Source organism: Canis lupus, unplaced genomic scaffold (genome assembly GCF_003254725.2).
Source record: "Canis lupus dingo isolate Sandy unplaced genomic scaffold, ASM325472v2 SANDYSCAFF125, whole genome shotgun sequence".
Lineage (NCBI taxonomy): Eukaryota > Metazoa > Chordata > Mammalia > Carnivora > Canidae > Canis > Canis lupus.
The window spans coordinates 70,001-87,235 of record NW_026019506.1 but is presented as its reverse complement, the minus strand read 5'-3'; positions in this window follow the sequence as shown (position 1 = coordinate 87,235).

Sequence of the window (17,235 nt, the reverse complement as noted above, 5' to 3'; positions counted from 1 at the left end):
GAGAGAGGCAGAGACACAGGCAGGGGAAGAAGTAGGCTCCACGTGGGGAGCCCGATGTGGGTCTGGATCCCAGGACCCTTGGGATCAGGCCCTGAGCCAAAGGCAGACCTTCCACCGCTGAGCCACCCAAGGCGTCCCAGAAGCAGACTTTTTGAAAAGGGATTGCAGGCGTGGTCAGGACGGACTGAGATTGGGAGAAGTGGGTTTTACTACTACACTGGTGTACAACTGAGATTTGGCTCTTCTCTCTGCTAAAATGGCGAGATTCTCTTGCATTGGTAGTCTACTCTTGATAAGAGTGTGAACAGAGAAGAAAAGACAAAGACAAGGTGCTTTTTTGTTTGGTTGGTTGGCTTGGTTTGGTGTGGTTTGGTTGGGGGTTTTTTGTTTGTTTTTTGGGGTGTGTGTGTGTGTGTGTGTGTGTGTGTGTGTGTCTCTCCCTTTACCTGCCCAGAACAGCAAGGTTTTTAGATTCCCTTTTTTTTTTTTTTTTTTTTTGGTTGTTCTTGTTTCACTTTTTTTGGTATTTACTTATTTATTTTATTTTTTGGGTTCGTTTGTATCCGGTCTTCCCCTACTACGTAAGAGTGAAAACTTCTCCACGGTAAAGGAGCTTCATTTTGGGGACAACTCTAAAAGCACCTGTAGAATCTCCTAGGGGCCACCTCGGCGAAAGAGACACTGAAGATTTCCGTTTTGTTATGATCCGTGATCCTTTGTAGGCATGTGCCTTGAAAACTTCTGAGATGTTTTTGGTTGGCTGGTTGGCTGCCTGTCTGTCTGTCTGTCTACTGGTCCCTTCATCCGTTCGTGGATTCTCAGCGGATCCCAGAATGCCAAACCCTAAATAGAGTCTCTTGACTACTATAGGTCGTTTACCTGCTATGGGAAGGCACATGAGAAGCACTGTCAGACAAAGAACCATAAGCCCTCTTAGATTACATTGTGTGGGTGAATGCTGCCGGTGTTCCGAACAGGAAATGAAATTCCTAAACTTGTAACGTGTCCTGGTAGAGTGCCGTCACTCCACATTCGAACTGTTTAAATGCTCTGCGTACGTGCATGTGTGTTGTGTGTGTGTGTGTATGTGTGTGTGACAGAAACTGGTCGGATTTTCCTCTCGACTGCATTATAATGAATTCTCATTGGGTCTTTAGGCACGTCCATCCGTGGGTGACCTCCCTGTCACGTGCAGGTGTTGTTAGGAAGGTCTTGCAACAATGCGGTCCACTTTTCAGAAGATTCGCGGAAAGGACTCTGGACGAATCCCGGTGTCTGGTCACCCTGAGATTGTCCAACTACATACAGTAGGAGTTGCCGGAACTAATGAAAAAGCTGCATGGAAACCGAACAGAAAGGAACAACGTGGAACTGAATGAGGTCCACGAAACCCTGAACAGAGTTCAGAAACTCTCAGTGAGTCATCTTCCTTTTTTTTGGCGATTGTTAAATCCTCTTCAGAAGGTCGGTGGGAATCCGTGCTCATTGCCACCAGACACCGTTGGAAGGATCCGCTGTATCACCAAGGCCTTCCTTGAGTAGAATGGCGTCTGTTTTTCTTTCTTTCGACCTCCCCCGGTCCCCACGCCGCCCTCCCCTCCTCCCTCCCCTCCCTTTCTCCCCCCCGCCCCCCACCCGGCCCCGGCCCCGGCCCCGGCCCCCGGGGTCCATTTGTCAAAGTGATCTCTATTGACCGAGCGGGCCAGGGGCCCCTGGAATCGCATCCTAAGACTCAGATAGGATCAGACAGCCTGGAGACACTCAGATCCACTTCTCGGGAGCCACCCGAGCCCCTCGGAAACCGTGAGCCTGATACCTTCCTTCCAGAGGTCGCCGCGGCCTCACTGGGCGAGTCAAGAGTGCCACCTCCTGGCGGACGAAACCGAGAGTCAGCTGCTTAACCCCAGCGAGCCTCCCAGGTTGCCCCTACGAGGTGCTTGGAAATGCTGAGGCTCAACGACACCGGAACCACAACAACCGGAAGAACAGAAAAGAAGAGCAAAAGAAATGCTGAAGTTCTTCCTTCTGGCCTTGCCTTTACAGGAGTGTGCCGTCTGCGACCACGCCTGTCTCCGCGGACAGGAAGAAAAGAGTCCAGATGGCTGAACCGGGGTTCTGCACTCTGCGGACCACAGGAACCCCCTCCAGCCTGACCCAGGAACTCCCTTACTCTGAGCCAGGGACAGGAGGTCTTGTTTTGTGTTTCGGTTGTGGTCCAAAAGACAGGCGTCACCTACGATGGAACCTTGTAACCCTTTCTAAGCCTAGAGTCGCTCAGCGGCATTACATACGTTCACACATCCTCCTCGCCAAGTTATCTTTCCATTCCATTTTTTTACTCTCTTTTTTGAAACTCTTTAAATTTTATTTATTTATTTGTTCGTTCGTGCATGCATTCATTCATTCATTCATTGTTTGTTTGTTTATTATTTTAAAGGATTTTTTTTATTGAGAGAGAGAGAGAGAGAGAGAGAGAGAGAGAGAGAGAGAGAGAGAGGCAGAGACACAGAGGGAGAAGCAGGCTCCATGCAGGGAGCCCGATGTGGGACTGGATCCCGGGTCTCCAGGATCACACCCCAGGCTGCAGGTGGCGCCAAACCGCTGCGCCACCGGGGCTGCCCTCCATTTTTTTACTCTTAAGTTTAATTTCTTACACTGTATTGATCGGGCACCCGATCTCTCTCTCTCTCTCTCTCGAATAAATAAATTAAATATTTAAAAAATAAATGAATAAATAAACTGTATTTATTCACGGGAGACACACAGAGAGAGGCCGGGACGCAGGCAGAGGGAGAAGCAGGCTCCACGCGGGGGGGGGGGGGGGGCCGGTGCGGTGCTGGATCCCCAAAAAGCCGTGATGACGCCCGCCCGGAGCCCAGTCGAAGGCAGACGCTCAAACTCGGGTATGCCACCCGAGCACACCTCGTCCGCACCTCTTCCTTCCCACCGCCACCCACCCTCTTGTGCGTTCGTCGGGTTCCCACACACAGGACCTCGTCCTCCAGGTGTATCCCTAGACACACCCTAGCACCCTAGGATCCCCAACGAGGGAATAGGTTCAGATGGGACCGATGCTCATGTGACCGTGCTCCTGTTTGAGGACTGTCCTCGGTTGCTGTAGCGGTGACGGCGAGACAAAGGGTCTCTCTCCACACACCGCACAGGCGGGTGGGGGGCATGCCCCGAGTGGGGCAGATGTCCCCATCCCAAGGAGGCGGAGGAGGAAAGCCACCCCAAGGCCCCTCTTTGGTGCCTGTCCTGTGTCAGGAAACGCTACTGACCTGGGTGGATCCGGACCAGGCTGTGTCCGTCCCAGCTGCCCTGGGATCCCACACTCCTCACACCTGGACCCACCGGTGTGGCGCCTGCCTTTCCGGCTCTGCCTGCCTGCCTAACTATCTCTGCATCCAACTTGCAACTTTCAGTCCGTGAGCTTAGGGGCTTCGACTCTCTGGGTCTTGCTAGAACCCAAACAGAGAAAGACGTTTGCCATACCATAGATACCACTTTCAATTAAGCATCTGTGAAATGATGATTATGGAGGAAGGAAATTCTCAGCCTTGAACGTTTCTGGGCCCTGCTCCATTGGCTTTCACACTGACCCAGGCCCAAACGGCTCCCAGAAAACTCAGCACTAGTTGGGCTCTATTTCCGTGCCACTGAGTGCACGTTGCCTGTCTGCCTCCCCTAAAAAGTCAAGCAACGGGGATGCCTGGGTAGCTCCGTGTTCAGCATCTGCCTTGAGGTCAGTCATCATCCTGGGGTCCTGGGGCCCCGACTCCCACTTGGGGCTCCCCGCGGGGAGCCTGCTTCTCTCTGCATCTGTCAATACCTGTCTCTGTGTGTCTCTCATGGATAAATAAAGAACATCTCTAAAACAGGAAAGAATGAATGATTAATTAAAAGGACTGACTGACTGGACTGATCGACTGACCGACCGACCGGCTGAATGAATGTATACATAAGCAAGCCAGGAAGGAAGCAAGCAAGCAAGCAAGCAAATAAATGAACAAATGAAATCGATGAAGGGCTGCGTGGCTGCTGGCTGGCACTGTGGGTGGAGTGTGGGACTCTATATTTCTCGGTTGTGAGGACGAGCCCTAACCTGGGTGTAAACATCGCATACACCTAAAATCTTTTGAAAATAAAACAATGAAAAGAAAAGAAAAGAAAAGAAAAGAAAAGAAAAGAAAAGAAAAGAAAAGAAAAGAAAAAGGTGGGCAGCCCGGGTGGCTCGGCGGTTGAGCGCGGCCTTCAGCCCGGGGCCTGATCCTGGAGGCCCGGCATCAGAGTCCCACGTCGGGCTCCCAGCATGGAGCCTGCTTCTCCCTCTGCCTGTGTGTCGGTCCGACTCTCCCACTCACTGTGTCTCAGGAGAAAATAAACAGAATCTTTACAAAAAGGGAAAAGAAGTTGTTTTGTTTTGTTTTGTTTTGTTTTGTTTCGATCGGATTGATCGATCGCTAAAAGGCAACCTGCCAAAACTGACGATGAGAAAACGGAAGAAAACCTTCCTGGTTCCCATAGAGTTCAAGCCCTACAGCCTTGCCCGTACCAAGATCAGAGAATAAACTGTCCACTCTCTACGGCGTCCCTCCTCCCGAGGACGCCCCAGCTCCTTATGGAGCATGCACACGCACGTGCACACGCACGCAGAAAAGCGGGGTGAACCGAACCAGACCCTAGAGAACCCTGCAGCGAAGGTTGAGCACAGGACACCCCCACCCCCCCCCGCCAGCCACAGGAAACTCCGGCAGGCTACCACTGGACTGCTTAGGGGGCCTATACTTACTTGCAAGTGCTCGCTGACCTGGGACACGTGGAAGGGGAACCTGAGGCTCAGATGGCCCGAACCGGGTGAATGGGGTGCTTTGCTCATGCCTCAATGCTATGCTCTCCACGATTAGAGAAAGCTGGCAATGAGGCCAGCCCAGGGACCGGAACCTAACCTAGGAATCCCTCTGGTTCCATCAGTCATGTCCCGACTGTTGGTGAGTGAGGAACCAGTGCTCGGCTCGCTCGGGGAGACAGACGCTCTGGTCTTCTTCGGGTTGGGTTGTTGCTGCGGCTTTGGGTATCTTTGCAGGAAACCGGCCTCTTCTCTTTCGAAATGGAAACCAAAGGATGGACGGGGTCCGGACGCGGTCACGCTCGCTGGCCACTGGAGTTGTTGTCACCCAGCCAGCGGGGAGATCGGAACATCGGGTCTTTCGTGACCTCTCCACAGATAGATAGGAGTGAGACCAAGGCTATATACTTTGTTGGCGTCTCGTCTGTGTCTACGTGTCCCTGTGGGTTCTACGAGGGAGAGGTTTCCTCTACCTCCGGATGCTATATTGCTAACATCCCTTTGTAAAGGAACTGTAGCTTATGGGATCCCTGGGTGGCGCAGCGGTTTGGCGCCTGCCTTTGGCCCAGGGCGCGATCCTGGAGACCCGGGATCGAATCCCACGTCGGGCTCCCGGTACATGGAGCCTGCTTCTCCTTCTGCCTATGTCTCTGCCTCTCTCTCTCTCTCTCTCTCTCTGTGTGACTATCATAAATAAATAAAAATTAAAAAAAAAAAAAAAAGGAACTGTAGGTTAGGAGTTCAAAGGCTGGCGCGGGTAAACATCATCGGAACAGGACAGCTCGGAGCGATAAGGAGGAGTGCCAATATTTCACAAGTTCCCACGATCTGGGATGAAGTTCTGTTCGTTCGTTCCCGATCATGCGGGTCTGGGATCCTTTCCTGCATCCGTCTCCTTGCGGGGGGGGGGGGGGGGGGGGGGGGGACCTGCTTCTGCCCATGTCTCTGTCTCTGTCTCTGTCTCTCTCTCACACACAGGAATAAAGAAACCAAATAGTGTAAAAAAGGAAAGATGCTCGGTCTCCCACTCTCTCCCTCTCCCTCCTCCTCCTCCTCCCCCTTCCCCCCTTCACACAGTGCTCTCTCTCTGAAAGGAAGTTAATATATTACAATTTTGCAAAAGCCTGCCAATGGAATGGAGACTACTGGAGAACGAGAAGGAAAACAATTCCGTGTGTGACAAGTAGGAGATGTGTAGGAAACGTACAAGGCGTGAGAATACATGTTTTGGTGAGGGAAAAGAAAATAATTCTGTCCTGAAATGAGCCTGGCTATTTTTTTCTTTTTTAAGATTTTATTTACTTATTCAGAAGGAAGGGAGTGGAGGGAGGGAGGGAGGGAGGGAGGGAGGGACAGAGAGAGGCAGAGAGAGGGAAAAGAAGGCTCCATGCAAGGAGCCCGCTATGGGACCTGAGCCAAAGGCAGAGGCTTAACCACTGAAACACCCAGGCGTCCCGGAAGCAGATTTTTTTGAAAAGGAATTGTAGGCATGGTCAGGACAGACTGAGATTGGGAGAAGTGAGCTTTACTAGTACACTGGTATAGCATTAAGACTCGGCTCTTGTCTCTGTTAAAATGAAGAGATTTCCTTGCGTTGGTAGTCTCATCATGGCAAGGGATTGTGAACAGAGAAGAGAAAAATATATTATTATTATTTTCTCTCTCCGGACCAGCCAGGTTTTTATATTCCTTTTTATCCGCGAATTACCTCCGTGAGAGAGTGAAAACTTCTCAATATTAAAGGAGCTACATTTTGGAGACAACTCTATAAGCTCCTGTGGAATCTCCTAGGGCCACCCTGGCGAAACAGATACTGACATTGTTTTCAGTTTTGTAATGACCCGTGATCCTTTATAGGCCCGGGCCTTGAAAGCTTCTGAGATGTTGGTTGGTTGGTTGGTTGGTTGGTTGGTTGGATGGATGGATGGTTTGTGTATCTGGCTGGTCGGCTGGCTGCCCGGCTGTTTGCTGGTTCCTTCATCCGGTCATGGATTTTCAGCGGATCCCAGAAAAGTCTAGCCCTAGGTTGAGTCTCTTGACTAACATAGGTCGTTTACCTGCTATGTGAAGGCACGTGAGAAGCAGCGTCAGACAAAGAATCATAAGCCCTTTTAGATTATATTGGTTGCGTGAATGCTGTGGGTGTTCCAAAAGCGACGTAAATTCGTTAAGTGGTAACGTGCCCCGGTACATTGTTAAAATGCCGTGTGTGACAAATCATAATCCGTTTTTCTTCTCGACTGCACTCTAGCCAACTCTCCTCGGGTCTTTAACCACGTCCACCGGTGACCGCCATGTCATGTACATGCCATGTTCTTTCTGTTTTTTTTTTTTTTTTTTTTTTAATTTCTTATTCATTTATGATAGTCACAGAGAGAGAGAGAGAGAGAGGCAGAGACACAGGCAGAGGGAGAAGCAGGCTCCATGCACCGGGAGCCTGATGTGGGATTCGATCCCGGGTCTCCAGGATCGCGCCCTGGGCCAAAGGCAGGCGCCAAACCGCTGCGCCACCCAGGGATCCCTACATGCCATGTTCTGATGCTCTTGCAAAAACAAACAAAACACACACACACACACACACACACACACACGCACATTTATTTATTTATTTATTTATTTATTTATTTATTTTTTATTTATCCCAGATTCCAGAAGAACCACGCAAAGGACTTTTGACACATCTCAGTTTCTGGTCACCCTGAGATCATCGAACAACAGTATGAATTGCCAGAACTAGTGAAATAGCTGCATTTACCCAGAACAAAACCAGGGACTTCTGGGTGCCTCAGCGGTGGAGCCTCTGCCTTGGGCTTAAGGCGTGACCCCGGAGTCCCGGGTTCGAGCCCCGCATCGGGCTCCCTGCATGGGGCCTGCTTCTCTCTCTCTCTCTCTCTCTCTCTCTCTCTCTCTCTCTCATACATAAATAAAATCTTAAACAAACAGAACTAAAAGGAACAACATGGAACTGAAAAGAGCGAAAGACAATGATGACCGGTTTCTTTGTTTTTGTTTTTTAAAGACTTTATTTAGTTATTCACGAGAGACACAATGAGAGAGAGGCAGAGACACAGGCAGAGGGAGAAGCAGGCTCTGCAGGGAGAGACCGATGAGGGACTCCAGGATCACACCCTGAGCCAAAGACAGCTGCTCCCACCGCTGAACCACCCAGGCGTCCTGATGACCCTTTTTTAAGGACTCTTGTTCAAATCACTGCTGATCCCCTCATGTTTGCTCTTCCAGTTTGAAGGAAACTTTGTCTGTAGAGATATCTATACCTTAGAGAAATTGGAGGAACGAGTGAGTTTGTAAACAAATTAAAATCCTTATCCTTGGGCAGCCCTGGTGACTCAGCGGTTTAGCGCTGCCTTCAGCCCAGGCCGTGATCCTGGAGACCCTGCATGGAGCCTGCTTCTCCCTCTGCCTGTGTCTCTGCCTCTCTCTCTCTCTCTCTCTCTCTCTCTCTCTGTGTGTGCGTTTGTGTCTCTCATGAATAAATACATAAAATCTAAAGAAAAAAAAATCTTTAAAATCCTTATCTTTTCTCCCTACCTGTGACCCGTCAGTGTTCAGAAACTCTCAGTGAGTTATCTTTTTTCTTTTCTTTTCTTTTCTTTTCTTTTCTTTTCTTTTCTTTTCTTTTCTTTTTTTCTTTTTCTCTCTTTCTCTCTCTTTTTCTAATGAGTTATCTTTCTTTTATGGCAATTGCCAATCATCTGCGTGAGGTCTGTTCCGTGGGAATATGTTCTCATTGTGACCGGCCACTGTTGGAAGAATCCCTTGTATCACCAAGACCTGCCTTCCTTGAGTGCAATGGCATCTGTTTTTCTTTTCTCTTCTCTTCCTCCGCCCCCCCCCCCCCCCCCCCCCCCCCCCCCCCGCCCCGGTTTATTTTTCAGAGTGATCTCTACTCCCAACGTAGGGCTCGCACTCACGGCCTGGAGGTCAAGAGTCGTGCTCTCTACTGACCGAGCGGGCCAGGGGCCCCTGGAATCGCATCCTAAGACTCGGATAGGATCAGACAGCCTGGAGACACTCAGATCCACTTCTCGGGAGCCACCCGAGCCCCTCGGAAACCGTGAGCCTGATACCTTCCTTCCAGAGGTCGCCGCGGCCTCACTGGGCGAGTCAAGAGTGCCACCTCCTGGCGGATGAAACCGAGAGTCAGCTGCTTAACCCCAGCGAGCCTCCCAGGTTGCCCCTACGAGGTGCTTGGAAATGCGGAGGTTCTTCCCTCTTGCCTTGCTTTTTTTTTTTTTTTCTTTTTTTTTTCTTTTATTTATTTACTTATGATAGTCACACAGAGAGAGAGAGGCAGAGACACAGGCAGAGGGAGAAGCAGGCTCCATGCACCGGGAGCCTGATATGGGATTCGATCCCGGATCTCCAGGATCGCGCCCTGGGCCAAAGGCAGGCGCCAAACGGCTGCGCCACCCAGGGATCCCCTCTTGCCTTGCTTTTGCAGGGCTGACGACAGTGACCACGTCTGTCTACCTGGCGAGGCAGAAACAATTCCAGGTTGCTGAACCCTGGTTTTCCACACTGCGGACGACAGGATATCACCCCCTCCCCCTCTTTCAACCTGACCCAGGAATTCCCTTACTCTGAGCCAAGGACAGGGTGGGGGGGTGGGGGTGGGGTCTTGTTGTTGTTGTTGTTGTTTGTTTTTGTTTGTTTTGCTTTTCTTCCCCCCAGTTGTGGTAAAAAGAAAAATAGACGTCACCTAAAATGGAATGTTGTAGTCGTTTCTTTCTTTCTTTTTTTTAATATTTTATTTATTTATTCACGAGAGACACAGAGACAGAGACACAGGCAGAGGGAGAAGCAGACTCTATGCAGGGAGCCTGACGTGGGACTCGATCCTGGGTCTCCAGGATCAGGCCCTGGGCTGAAGGCAGACGCTAAACCGCTGAGCCACCCGGGGATCCCTGGACGCTCCACCGCTGAGCCACCCAGGCGCTCCATACATACTTAAGTTATTGAGAGTTTGTTCCTTCATTTTTCATCATCTCTAGACCCAACGTGGGGCTCAAACTCACAACCCTGACTGCAATCAAAAGTTGAGTGCTCTTCTGACGGAGCGGGCCTGCCGGGGCCTGGGGCCCGGGGCCGGGCCGGGGGGGCCCCCCCCCCCCCCCCCCCCGGAGCTTCTGCCCTTTCATGTTTTCAAGCTCAGAGTCACGTTTTGTCCGGGGAGGGCCCCACCCCCCAACCCCTCCGTGCGGAGGTGCCATCTGTCGGGCTGGTTCATGTTTGTCCATCTTCCTTACTCCTTTTAGTAGACAGAAGGTGGCTTGTGACACAGCCGGGGACTACTTCGAATGAGACTGAGGATTTCCCTTGGGAAGTGGGTGCGAGAGGGAGGACAGGTCGATGGGGAACCAGGAGACTGTTGGCCCGTCGCTTTAGAGGAAAGAGTGTCCTTGTTGGGCCCTCACCCAGGGTGGATGAGTCAGAACTGTCCCTGGCCAGGCCTCCCTTAGTCCTTCGCCCATATCACTCCATGCCTGTGTTTGGCCTCTGGACCCTAAGACACCACGGTGGTCATGTGTTTAACTCCCCATCAGATTCACCAGTCCCCGCCATGCCACGCCCTCCCAGACGCACCCCCACCCCTGGAAGGCATTAAGAGTGAGATGGCATCCTCCACATCCAGGATTGATTCCCAAAGGGTTTATTGGGGTTTCCTGGGTCAGGAAACCAGGAGGGGTCGCTTTTGGACCCCAAACAATGTGAGTTCTTCAGACATCCTCTTTGCCCTTCTCTTTCCCCCTCCCCTCCCCTCCTCTCCTCTCCTCTTCTCTTCTCTTTTCTTCTCTCCCCTCCCCCACAGCTTGGGAGCCGCAGCCTGAGGGTTTGGGGGAGGTGCAGAAAGCCATTCAATGGAGAGAAGTCCCAGGCTCGGACTTTAACAGACAGCCATGTGCATTTGAATGAAATGATTGAATGAGGGCCATTGGAATGGATGGCCCTGAACCTCCCTTCTGCCACCCGCCACCCTCCATCCCCACCCCCAACCAACCCTGAGTCCTCTGGTGGATTTGGAAATGGAAGGCCGGGGTGTGTGTGTGTGTGTGTGTGTGTGTGTGTGTGTTTACACGGACGCACCCGCGGAGGGTGGTGGGGCATGCTCACGTTGGCTCCTGCAAACTCCATTCATTCTGGGAATGTTCTGTTGTTTCTGCTGAGTTGCCAGTTGCTGCGATGAGCCAAGCTATACTCCTCCCGTTGCCGAGTTCTTAAAAAGGCCGAGTCTCCGGTTTTCTCGGTGAATGGACTGACCCACACCTTCCCATCCCGCCGGACCCCTTCTGCAAATACTTGCACTCAAAGGGTTCTTTCACCTCGTCCAGAAAACAAACAACAGCCACCCACACCCACCCCATTGCCACAGATACGCAACCCACACAACAAAACTCCAGCTGGCCTCCTTCTGCCTCCATGTACTTTATTTTATTTTTATTTTTTTAAATATTTTTATTTATTTATGATAGTCATAGAGAGAGAGAGAGAGAGAGACAGAGAGAGAGAGAGAGAGAGAGAGAGACAGAGAGAGAGGCAGGCTCCATGCACAGGGAGGGAGCCCGACGTGGGATTCGATCCCGGGTCTCCAGGATCGCGCCCCGGGCCAAAGGCAGGCGCCAAACCGACCGCTGCGCCACCCAGGGCTCCCCTCCACGTACTTTAGAGAGTCACTGTCTTAGACGTGCCTTAGGCTCAAGGACTCGATGCGGTCTCCCTTTCTGTGGCACGGTCGGTCCCATCCATCCCCCGTTAGGCCCAAAGTAGAATTGCATGACCACACTGCTCACGGGAGCTGGAGAAGATATGCTAAGGTGACCGACCGGACCGACCGACCGACCGACCGACCGGATGGGAGCACTGTCCATTCGAAAGGAAGGACCTACAGGCCGAGGCGTCTATAAACACGCTCCCTGGAAGTCTTTGGCTTTCGCGTGCCTCTGATGAAATCATTGCTCCGGAAACTCCAGCATCTATAGCCGGTCTTGTCCATGGTCTTCTGACCATGACTCGTCCTCCGTTCGCCTGACGTTCTGCCCAATTGTCCGTCCACGGAGAAATTAGACCCCGTCCCGTGAGAGCCGAATCCGACCCCTCCGCTCACCCCCACGACAGAGAAGACTATGCCCAGGTCTGTGCCCGCCCATCTTCCCTTTCTCCTCCGCCAGGGCAGAAGAAAATGTGGCCCGCCCTCCCTTCTCCTGTCAAAAGTCCAATCTGACATAGGACTTGGATACGAAGGAAACCAGAGTACTGTTTTGAACCATAGACACGTTGATTGATTGAAGATTTTATGTAGGTAGTCCTGAGACGCACGCGCGCGCGCACGCACGCACGCACACGGACGGACGCACGCACGCACGCACACGGACGCACGCACGCACACGGACGGACGCACGCACGCACGCACGCACGCGGACGGACGCACGCACGGATGCACACAGAGGCAGAGACACAGGCAGAAGGAGAAGGAGACTCCATCCATGCAGGGATCACGCCCTGGGCCAAAGGCAGGCGCTCAACCGCTGAGCCACCCCGGCCTCCCTACCTGGAGACACTTTGATAGAGTAGCAGCAGCAGCAAAGAAACACACGCACACCGCCGCTCCCCCCACCCCCCCAGGTGAAAGAAGGTCCCGCTGACTCCCCTCCTTTTCCTCTGAGAAGAGAAGCACACCCTTTCTCCTGCCCCTGGAAGGTGCCTTGGAGGAGAGCGCCAGGAGGGGAGTGAATGACATTCTTCTCTTCAAGGACAGGAAGTTGAGCGTGAGCAGGAGAATTCTGGAGAAACAGATTGTGTTATAAGAAAGAAAGAAAGAAAGAAAGAAAGAAAGAAAGAAAGAAAGAAAGAAAGAAAAAGAAAATCCTTATGTTCTTTGAGCCTCCCCTCCCCCCCAGAATTGAGTTCCTCTTCCACGACCTCTTCTCATTCAACCCAATAGACAAGTATTTGGGGGGGGGGGGGTCAGGTCCCAGACGCTGAGAGGGTGGAGGTGAAGGTGGTGCGGGGGGGGGGGGGCACACCGTCCTCTCCAGCGCCTTTGGTTCAGACCTCCTTCGTGACCGACCTCCCTCCCTCCCTCCCTCCCTCCTTCGTCTTATAAATATATAAATAAAATCCTAAAGAAAAAGAAAAAGAAAAAAAAAAAAAAAAAAAAGGAAGGACACGAGAAAAAACGGTGCATCCGTTGCCGTCCTAAGAGTCCTCGCCTGGTTTCGGCTCTACGTTCCCTCCCTGACCTCGGAAACGTGCCTGAGTCGTCCCGGGAGCCCCGCGCGGCGAGCGCGACCCCCTTTCCGGGCGGCAGCGGGCCCGGACGGACGGACGGACGGACGGACGGGTTTTCCAAGGCTCCCCCGCCCCGGGAGGACGGGGGTTCGCGCGGTGCGCGGCCGTGTGCTCCCGGGGCCCTCCGCCGTCCCCGGGCCGAGAGGCGAGATCCGAGGCGCCCTGACGGCCTCGCCGCCCGGATCTGTCCCGCTGTCGTTCGCGCCGGTTGTCGGGTGCCACCTGGCGGCCGCTTTTATAGAGCGTGTCCCCTCCGGAGGCTCGGCGGCGACAGGCAAGGAACAGCTTTGGTGTCGGTTTCCCGGGGCCGAGTTCCAGGAGGAGGGCGGCTCCGGCGCGAGCGTCCGGCTGTCGCCGGGGCCTCGGCGCGCGATGCGCTCGCCGGAGATTGGACCTCCGGAGCTGCGAGGGAGTGTCGCCGTCGCCGCTGTCGCCGCTGTCGCCTCCGCCTCGCTCCCGGAGGAGGCCGTGCGGGCCGCCTGGGTGGGTCGACCAGCACCCGCCGGTGGCTCCTCCTCCGCCCGCGCGGACCGACCTGGGCCGCCTCGGGGGCGGGGGACAGGGTGTGTCCCGCCGTCCGTCCTGTGGCTCCGGGCGATCTTCGGGCCTGCCTTCCGTGTCACTCGGTTGTCTCCCGTGGTCACGCCCTGGCGACGGGGACCGGTCTGAGCCTGGAGGGGAAGCCCGTGGGTGGCGCGACAGACCCGGCTGCGGGCACGTGTGGGGGTCCCGGGCGTCGGACGCGATTTTCTCCCCTTGTTCCGAGGCCCGCTGCGGAGGTGGGTCCCGGGCGGTCGGACCGGGTGCCACGCGGGGGTGGGCGGGCCGTCCGTTCGGGCGTCCGGCCCCGGTGGCGATTCCCGGTGAGGCTGCCTCTGCCGCGCGTGGCCCTCCACCTCCCCTGGCCCGAGCCGGGGTTGGGGACGGCGGTAGGCACGGGGCGGTCCTGAGGGCCGCGGGGGACGGCCTCCGCACGGTGCCTGCCTCCGGAGAACTTTGATGATTTTTCAAAGTCTCCTCCCGGAGATCACTGGCTTGGCGGCGTGGCGGCGTGGCGTCTCCACCGACCGCGTATCGCCCCTCCTCACCCCCCCCCCCCCCCCCGGTTTCCCTGGGTCGACCAGATAGCCCTGGGGGCTCCGTGGGGTGGGGGTGGGGGGGCGCCGTGGGGCAGGTTTTGGGTACAGTTGGCCGTGTCACGGTCCCGGGAGGTCGCGGTGACCTGTGGCTGGTCCCCGCCGGCAGGCGCGGTTATTTTCTTGCCCGAAATGAACATTTTTTGTTGCCAGGTAGGTGCTGACACGTTGTGTTTCGGCGACAGGCAGACAGACGACAGGCAGACGTAAAAGACAGCCGGTCCGTCCGTCGCTCGCCTTAGAGATGTGGGCCTCTGGGCGCGGGTGGGGTTCCGGGCTTGACCGCGCGGCCGAGCCGGTCCCTGTCCTCGCTCGCTGGAGCCTGAGCCGTCCGCCTGGGCCTGCGCGCCGGCTCTCGTGCTGGACTCCAGGTGGCCCGGGTCGCGGTGTCGCCCTCCGGTCTCCGGCACCCGAGGGAGGGCGGTGTGGGCAGGTGGCGGTGGGTCTTTTACCCCCGTGCGCTCCATGCCGTGGGCACCCGGCCGTTGGCCGTGACAACCCCTGTCTCGCAAGGCTCCGTGCCGCGTGTCAGGCGTCCCCCGCTGTGTCTGGGGTTGTCCGGTCGCTCCTGCCCCCCCCCCCCCCCCGGGGGTCGAGGGGCTTGCCGGTGAGGCGGAAGCAGGTCCCCCCGGTCGCCGTCCTCGCTGGGCTTTTGCTCCTCGGGAAGCCCCCTCGGGGCCGCAGCTTGCTGCCGATCGATCGATGTGGTGATCTCGTGCTCTCCTGGGCCGGGCCTAAGCCGCGTCAGACGAGGGACGGGCGTCCACGGCGGATGCGACCGCTCTTCTCGTTCTGCCCGCGGGCCCCTCCCTCCCCGGCTCCTCCGCGCCCGGCCGTCGTGGCGGGTGCGCGGGGGGCGCGCGCCGGGGTTGGGGGTGGTGCGGACTCCGGCCCGACCCCGGCCTCCCGCCTTCTTGCCTCGCGGCGCTGGCGGGACCGGGGTCCTCGGACGCGGCGGACACTCTCGCCGGCCTTTCCCGAAGGCCCTGGGTCCGTGGCGAGCGGCCCTCCCCTCCTCCGCGGGGGAGGGCCGGCCCGACGCCGCGCTGCTCACCGCCCGGCCTGGGCGCGCTTGAGCGCGTTGCGCCCGGCCCTCCGTGGTGCCCCTGGAGCGCTCCAGGTCGCCTCAGGTGCCTGAGGCCGAGCGGTGGCGTCGTTTCCTTCCCCGGCGACTCCCCTCGGGCTGCCGCCGCCGTCGTCGGCGTGTCCGAGGAGCGGGTGGTGGAAGAAGTCGGCAAGGGAGGCGCACCCGTGCCCCTGGCGGGGGCGCGGGCGCCTCGTCTTCCTTTCCCCTCTCCTCTCCTCCCCCCCTCGCCGCGCCGGCGGGGGGTGGGTGGCGTGGGGCGGTGTGACTCGGAGGACTTGGCGGGGCTCGTGAGCGCCCGCGGCGGGCCGGGCCAGCGCCGCGGCGCTTGGCCAGCCCGAGGGGCTGCCCCTCTCTCCCGGCACGGGTCGTGTCCCCGTCTCCGTCCCTCTCTCTCGCCCGCCTCGCGGGAGGCGGGGAGCTCTCTCCTCTGGGCGGTGACGTGACCACGCCGTGCGCGGGCGAGGCGGAGGCGGCGTCCTCGAGGGGGCACCGGCCGCGAGCGCTCGGGGTTGCCCTGTGCCTGTCCCTTGCCGGAGACCCGCCCCCCGCCCCGCGAGCCCTGTCGGCCCCGGAGCGCCGCCTGGTGGGGCCCGTTTGGGAGGACGAACGGGTGGGGGCGATGCGCCCTCGGTGAGAAAGCCTTCTCTAGCGATCCGAGAGGGTGCCTTGGGGTACCGGAGCCCCCAGCCGCTGCCCCTCCTCTGCGCGTGTAGTGTGGCCAGCGACGCGGGGTTGGACTCCCGTCGCGACGTGTTTGGGCAGAGTGCCGCTCTTTGCCTACCTACCGCGGCCTGCGCCTCCCCCCTCCGAGACGGGGGAGGATCCCGCCGGGCCGGGCCGGCGTCCGGTGCGGGGTGTGTTGCCCGCGTGCGTGTGCGAGCGTGCGCGCGGCCGGGGGGTTGGGGCGGCCCGCCCCCCCCCCCCCCACGCCACTCACCCCGTGTGTGTGCGTGTGTGCCGCGCTAGCGGCCGGCTGGCTGTCTGGGCCGCCGCCCGCTCCCGAGCCGAGTCGCCGCCGGCGGTGGCTCGGCGGGCGCGTGTGGGTCGGGCCAGCTCCCGCCTGGGGGCGCCTCCCCGGGTCGTGACTCCGGGTTGGACCGGACGGATGGACGGACGGGCGGATGGACGGACGGAGGTTCGGACGGGACCCCCGCGGCGGGGGTCGCGCGTGCCTGGGCCCGGGCGGTGTGGGGCCCGGTTTGCGGGGAGGCCTGCCAAGGGTGCTGAGGCCGGCCGGCGTCCCGGGCGTCGCGGGACCGCCCTCGTGCTGGTGGCGGTGGGATCCCGTGCGCGTTTACCCGGTGGCCCGGCTCGCGCCTTCGTTGGCGCGCCCTTCCCGGGACCGGCCCTTCCCCCACGCGCTCTCCCGGCCCTCGCCCGCTGTGCGCCTCCTCCCCGTCGCCGCCGACCCGCCCCCCCCCCCCGCCCCCCCCGCCTGCCCGCGTCCCCCGACCGCACGGTCGCGGGGGCGCCGCGCGTGCCGCGCCCCTAACTCCGCCCTCCGTGGACCGAAACCGGCCTCGCCGCTGTTGGGTGTCTTGCCCCCCCCCTTGGCCGCCGTGGCTCGGGGGGGGGCCGTCCCCGGGCGAAGTGCTCTCGGTCCTCCGAGGAAGGGGAGGAGGGAGGCGCGCGGGGGGTGTTGGGGCTGGGCGTCGTTGCGCGTGTGCGGGAGAGCGTTCTCGGGAGAACCGGTCGCGTGAACGGTGGCGGTTGGGGCCCCCGAGCCCCGCGAGGTTGCTTGGGGCCCGCCGTGGGGGCCGGGCCGGCGTCCTCGGGTGCCGCGGGACCGCCCTTGCGCTGGAGGCCTCGGGCGGTGGGACCCCGCGTGCGCCCCTGGGCGCCCGACCTCGGCCTCC